The sequence below is a fragment of the Barbatula barbatula genome (genome assembly GCF_947034865.1).
Source record: "Barbatula barbatula genome assembly, chromosome: 18".
Taxonomy (NCBI): Eukaryota; Metazoa; Chordata; class Actinopteri; order Cypriniformes; family Nemacheilidae; genus Barbatula; species Barbatula barbatula.
In genome coordinates this window covers 6,708,779-6,716,574 of record NC_136781.1, presented here as the reverse complement: position 1 = coordinate 6,716,574, position 7,796 = coordinate 6,708,779, and positions in this window count along the sequence as shown.

The following is a 7,796-nucleotide window of genomic DNA, read 5'->3' as shown; positions in this document are numbered from 1 at the left end:
TTCCTACGAAAATATTCCCCTGTAACCCATCAACGACTTCTACTGCCCGACTACGCCTCCAGATAGAGAAGGAACAAAGAAAACAGGAGAACCACAAGACTTGAGATGGCATCTGAAGACATTTTGTTTTGTGCAGACATCTCTGGATGTTGCCTATGTGTGCTCAGAGGGAACTCGCTATGGATGCCCTGAGAATAAAATGAGGGGAGCGGAGAGCTGTAATTATGCCTCCCCCTAAACAGCTTGTAGGCTGCCAGCCAGGATGCCTTCTGTGTACTGCAATTGTGTGTGTGTGCATGTGTATAGCAGTGGGTCCGCCAGCTGGACAGATGATTCAGGGGTCTTTAATATCCTGTGGAGACCCTGTTAACACACAAGCACGTGTTCTCACGTTCAGACACAGACATATGCATGTATACTCAAAAAAGCAAAAATTCAAGCGGTTCCAAAAATTTTGGATGATGAATGGAGTGCAGGAAAATTTTAGACATTTGAGCTTAACCAAGAATCAACTTAAGAAATGCGATACAACACGCAAAACCATGATCCATCTGATGCCAGAGTTAACTGGTCTCATAGTGACAGATGCAAAGTGAACTTTAAAATGGCACCTCAGAGATTGCAGTGATCCAGATTGTTGTTCATTTGTTGGCCTGTTTGTGTGAGCCTGTGGGTGTGTATGTACATATATATTCATAGACCTACTTTGTTAGGGACGGAAATCTGGTGCTCTGCTACACTCGCTCAGTCCTCGACCATATGGCAGGCATGAGACTTGGCGCATTGCGAGGGCCACAAGAGACAAGAAGAGGGAGACAGAGAGAGAGATTGGTAGAGTTTACTTTGTGCGGTGTGTGTGTCTGTGTGCGATTGTGTGACTGAGCGAGTGATTGAGTAAGCTGGAGACAAGAAGGGCGTTCTGGAATTGATTTATCACCATTTGGAACGGGAGGGATGCGCGTGTGTGTAAACGTGTGAAGGGATCGGGGTTTTCTAAACTCTTGGAGTGCCAGACTAACAGGATGCTTACTATGCTGTACACTACAGAGAGAAAAAGAAATAAAAACGAAGAACAAGCTTTAAGACAGTGGCACATTGGGAGGATGAAGCTTGTGCAAAGATGCAACTTAGATCGCTGCTTGTGTACCTCAGAAGTATGTATTATGCATCATTCCTGTACAAGATTTTTACATTTTCCGAAGAAAATGTAATGGGTTCCATTCCATGTAAAACCCGCCACTATGATGCTATAGGTGGTTGGGGTGGTTGCCAAGGCATTTTTAAATGGGTTGCTTTGTGGTCGCTAGAGCGTTCTGGGTGGTTGGTAGGTGATTACTTAGTGGCTCACAGTTAAAAAACACTCCCAAGTACCTATATGGCTAAAACCTCTCTTTTAATGTGCTCACCAGTTTTGTAATGAAAATGGTAAGATAGAAATGGTAAGAAAATGGACCAGATGAAAATGGTAAGATTGCATAATAGCCCAGCTCTGCACAATAAGCCATGCGAGCAAGGATATTATTAGGTTTGCAGCACAATCGGTTTGGCATGAGTTACAAGCCAAAGTTTCATTCTCATAACATGACTTATAGTAATAATGATGCTTGCCATTCCACACAGCAAATTCCACACATAATGGCTAGTTTCCCGATACAGTCACAAAACGCTATGTCCAAGCTTGTGCTACACAGGTTTATCAAAGCGAATTCTATCTCACCGCACACTACCGTAATCTTCAATCTCTTCATCCTCAAGGGAGGGTACAAAGAGCTTCCCATTGCTCTCCTCTCACATCATTACTGCTCTTTGAAAACAGAGAATCTAGAAAAAGCGTTTAATTCCAGACAAACTGATACATCATTGCACTTCTGTAGGCCACAAGGGCTTCATTGATCGGCTTGTTTTCAGGGCAGAGAAGAAAGAGTGAAAACTGAGCCACTTCAATTTTTTTCTAGTTTCTGCTCGAAAATTCCTTTCATCTTCTTTGAGCAACACTTTTGTGATTTTGCTAGGCAATAAATAGAAATATTCATATTTATTTTTTTGTAATATAATATTTGTCCTTGTGGTGCTTATGTGCAATAGCTTGGAATGCTTTAGCAATTTTGTTCATTATTCTAATAAAGCTCAGTTGATCCTGTGAAGGGAAGAGACAGATGGAGACCAAAGCAGAGATTACAAATATCCCCAACAAAACGTCAGTCATCTTCTCGTATTTATGAAGATGGGGTTTTATTCTCGTAATTCCATAACGACAAGTCAGTCTCTAATATTTCTTGCTGCTAAAATGATACGTGCCGATGAATTATTGAAAAGTATGAAGTATTTGAGCAACATGAGTTAGGATCAGCACGCTAATATATTGATTTTCAAAGATTGTGTTACAGCCCTGTGCATGCTTTGAGACTGCTAATTACAATCGCTGAAGAAAGTAAAAGATGTGTAACATCTCCCTCTGGGTATTTCAAAAGTGCACTAGCTCATAAAGATGAACATTCAGACCCAAAAGAAGCAAAGAAACAGCAGATCTACTAGCTGTTGTGTGAAAGCCTTGTTCAAATTAAACAGCACTCTTTGTTTTCTCCATAACTCTCACTGAGAGGAATAACAAAGATACGCTCTTTCAAAATCTCTCCTTCATGTTAGCGACAAGAATTTCACCTCAACAACAACAAAAAAATACTTGCTCGACAAAAGAGATGGTGACTAAGATGATGAAAAATCAGAGTGGTGGAGTGTGCGTGTGATGAAGTGATTCAGCATCTTTTGTTCCTCAAACTCTTAGCCTGCTGTCCTTCTCTCTCAGGGTGTCTGATTGGCGGCTGAGTGGGAAGTCAAAGGTCATGTGAAATCTGACAAAGGGCCCGGACCAATACAAAAGTTACTAAGTGTGTCAGATTGGGGTGGGGGTACTGAAGCAGACCTCCTGCTCGGTCTCCTAACAAAGAACCATCAGCATGTGAACAGCCACGAGTGTCAGCACTCCAGTCCGACGTTCCATCCCCCACGGAGGGCCCCACTAATGGCATGCCCTCTGTCAGTGCAGGGGGTGCTCGCTGGATAGACATTAAATCAGTGGCTGGCATAAGGGACTGTGTGTGTGTTTGGGTGAGGGGTTGCTAAACGTGACGGGTTCCACAAAGAACAACCAACGTGTGCCTCTTGTTTTCATTTAATTGTATAAAAGAATAGAGGAGGGACATGGCACAAATTGTAAGAGAGGAAATGTGAGTCAGTCAATTTGGAACTTGGACCTAGGTATGGATTTCTTTCCTCAGCCATTTAATTTCGAACCTGCGAAAGTGAAAAGTTTCCATCGAGCCCACAAATGAGGCTACCTATTTGTTTCTCTTGCTTCAAAAATGGCTTAGACAATTAAAACAATGTTGGTCATACTGTAATGAGATTTATGTGGTGACCGGGACAGTAAAAGTGAATGAATAGCCAGAGGCCATTAGGGTTGAATTTAGCCTCTTAACAAATTTAGCACTTCAACAATGCTACCCCGGGCCAATCTATCTTGGCATCCGTCTTAAACCTGGCGTGCAGAATTAACGACCTCGACTTAATGGCTGATGGCCAGGGCTCCCACGGCCCGCCTATTAGCCCCACTGTTCATTTAAGCTATTTAAACAAAGAGACTCAACATCTTTCTCTATTCTCTCTTGTGTTCCCCCCTCTTCTGTAGTTACAGTGATGTGTCTCGGGGGCTGTGTAGGTTTGAGTACATTGTCAACAAAGCTAAGCTACAGAACTGGATCTCATTAGTTTTCCTTTCTGGAGCTGTTCTTAATGATCAAACACACACTCTGATTCAAGCTAATTGCTCATTAGCCAAACAATTAGCTGAAATGCTAACATTGACTAGCACTAAAGACCCCCAAACTCCTCACTAAGTTAACATTTAGTGTTTTCGACAGAAAATAACGTACTGTTTGTGTTTATAGAAGAGGCTCTCAGATGGGGTGTTGGACTTTAAATTTGGAAATTGTGAATTTAGTGACTTACGCTTTATTAGTAAGCAACTGAGAAACTCAAAACCAGATGAAATTCCACGGTGCACTTCATATTATGTGTTTGGCTAATGGCAATGAAATGAACACAATAAAACTGTAAACATTTCAGAATAGAGTACCTCAGAGATGACATGTTTTTGTAAACCAACCTGGAAGTTAGCGTCACACTGGTTCCCTCGACTGAAAAAGCCTATGCATTTTCCCCATAGACCTTTGAAAAATCTCAAAAAATAAGATCTGTGATTAACAAAGGTTTTAGATGTTCACACATTTTGACCATCAAGATCATCTTTACAAATTAACACAGCATTTTAACCTCATATTACACCATAGAGTTTTTGTAAACCATAACCACAGATCTTATTTCAGGCAATTTACTTACCCATTCAAACAAATCCATAGACTTTGGGGCGATGGAGCCAAAAGTGCTAACTCGCATCTGGGGTTTGCATCAGAAAATTCCAACTCTGAGGTACTTTATAGACCTTTACAGAGGACCTTTACTTTACAGTGTTTTTTGGCCATGCAAATCCATTTTTCAGAGCTGCGTTCAAAGAATGCTTAAACTTAGTCTTAGTGGAAATAAACCTAGAGCTGGTAACAAAAGGATCTATATTTTTTGGATGAGACATATTTTCCTGGATTTTCAAGCCTTAAAGAAACACACTGATTTTCTTCTAAATCCACAGAACGAAAAGATGGAATTATCTATGAATGTTATGAATCGACAGACATATGATGATGGAAGGCGAGAGATTGTGAGCGCTGAGGCCGGCACTCCTGAGCTGACCCTTAGCCATAAAGTGTTTGGCTTAGACAAAATGGGGAGACGATCGCTTCCCTTAGCTATAAAATGATCCTCTTAACCCTCCTTTGGAACCAGAAAGATAAACAAAGTCCTGTTTTTATAGGTGTGTGTATGTGTGTCTGGAGTTTTAATTGAACCCATTAGAAGGCGAGATTAAGTTACCAGGCTTAACTCAGAGGGGGTTCTCTCACTCCCTGGGTCTTCACATAAAGAACTTTACAGGAAACTGTCACAGGCTATAAAAAGTTTCCTGATTTACAATGCATCACTTAAGAATACTTCCATGCCTTAGTTTTGAAATTGAAATACATTGGAAATACAACAGTTGTTTAACAATGTATATTTCTCGTTCATTACATCCGACCTATTTAGTGCATATGAAACAATATTTTCTTTCCCTACTAAATCAAATTTAAATTCTCAGCTCCGAAACCTTTATTTTTATACAAAGGGCTGCAGATCTGCAGGCAAGAGTCTAACTGCCGAAAATTCAAAAATAACAAGAGGGGAGTGAAGAAAGAAATTGGAGAGTAAGAAAAGAAAGTATTGGAGAAAGTGCCTGTTTCTTTGTGTAAGGTGATCTTTCGCTTATAAGAGTTTCCACGGAAATCAGGCTGACATTATGAACACGTGGCACGCCGGCGTCCCAAACTCCCCCCAAAAGACCCCCACACATCTGCCAAGGCAAGCAGACTGAGCAAAAGCTGCAACAGAGGGAAGGAGGGAGAGAGAAAAAGAGGGAGGCTTTAAATCTTTTGCAAACTGAATGAACCCCCATCTGAAATATGTCACCTTTGAGCTCCCACATGCACCAAAGTCACCATTGCCCCCAGAAGTGTGCACGTCTTTGTGTACCCTGAGAAAAGAAGTGTGTCGAGAACAGTGAACAGAGGGCTGTTTTTCCCCCATCTCCGGCAATGTCTTGTTTTGTTGAGCCACCCTCCAAAAAAACTCTTTGAACTAAAACAAGAGATGTTGCTCCATTTTGAACAAAAACATGGAGTAAGGAGGCTCCATTTGTCACTACACAGCTCTCTAAAAACAGAGAAGGAAAGATGTGTTGATCTTTTCTCTAAATCTCAAGTTGTGTTAGTGTGTTGTGAACTCGAACATAGCAATGAAAATTGAGCGAACACTGAATAAGAACAGCATTTTGTAAAAGCTGTATCGGATAGGCGGTGGCTAGCGGTGCGCAGACTAAAGCGAGGTATCACCTGGCTACAAAAACAAGTGATCAGGTGACAACGTAACAGCTGCCAGGCGTGCACGATTCGGCCTCTGTGGTGCAAGCACACACTTGCGCTGTCATTTAAGGACAAAAATCAGATCATGATCTGTGTCTCTATGTTATGGCCTGTGAATGTGAGACACAACATCAAACGCCTGGTTCCTTGTCTTTTGTTAACTGTTTTCCCGCTTTTTATAAAGTTTGTTTTTGAGCTATCAAACATAGAATCTGATCTAGAAATATATTTGAAGTTGACTGTATGCATTTAAATACTTATATATACAGCATGTACAGTTATTGAATGCATCTTTGCAAAACCCTTTTACTGTCTATGTTGACTACGCTGAATACCAATAGGAAATGGTGTCATGGTATCTGAACTCCAAACATTTAACTTTAGATTGAACATAAAGGGAAACTAAATGCAAGCATTGAAGAGCAACTCTTTGAAATGTCTAGATATGTTAATAGTTAAGCAAGATCGAGTAAATGGATAACCTGAGCCAAAATAGAGGTTGGAGGAGGGCAGACTTTTCTCCATGACTCACGTGGAAGAAATAAATCTGCCTCCAGTATAAACAGAAAGTTTATAAACTATCTCTAAACAAACACACATGTGCGCACCTCATGTCTCCAGTATGTTTCTCCTGTCGAGCTCGCGATTTATCTAAGTTGCGGGCATGCACGCGTGCAAACTCTTTGAAAGTAACCCCCCTAAATTTAAGACATGCAATAATAAAGGTTTCATGAAGGACGCACGCCGATTGCCTGTGATCAAGTCGCCTCCTGACACGAGCCACGGAAGCAGAGAAAAGCGTGCGGGCAGAGGAGGTGAACGCGGGAGGGGTGGATAGAGAGCAAAGAAAGGAATATGTGAGAAATAAGGAGGAGGGGAAACGAGTTGCCACACAGGCAGCAGATGCTCGCGTGCCTTTACAAACAACCACGGTGCCCTCTCGACCCCCGGTGCCGGGGCATTCCGCCGTGATTCCCTCCCCCCTCCGCGCATCATTTGGGGAGGGATGCGCGCTCTGCCTCCCGCCGGTTTCCACGGTCCTTCTGCGTATTGCGACGTCCCACCTGCCATGCTTCATTGTGTGCGTGATCCTTTTTCATTTCAATAACAAAGTTAATTCCCCAACGCCCCCTCCCTGTCTTCGAGCCCGGGGTGACTTTACGACCACAGCTTGAAAATGCAGCGCAAATCCGCCTATCAACAAAAAAGCCATCTGATGCGAACATATGACGCCGATAGATTTCAACACCAGCTAGTATTGAAGGCCCTGTATTCTTAATTGAGCTAGTGCTGTAAAACAATTTAGATGATTATAGCTTAACTACAGTCCAAATTTGGTCACTTTAAAAACAAAGAAATGCTAAACAAGTCTTTAAATCAGCCAACTTAACAATAGTCGTGAGTGAGCAACATCTCTTCAGGGATACGGTTTTTTATTACATCTTCTTTTACATAGTCTTTCTGGGAACTGTAAATACCTTTGACTGGAAACAGAATGTAATCTGATTATTTGAAATTACAACGAAATTAGTTTAAGGAACTCACACTTAGTTATGAAAGTACAAAAGTGAAACTATGAGCATGGGAGCGTGTTTTGAGCCCAGCCCAGGATATTTCAAGACAGATGGACAGCCACAGGTCACAGGACTGAATTTCAATGCAGTCTCGGCACATTTGGACGGATGTGTTGTATGTGAGCATACAACACATCCCTCCAAATGTGCCAAG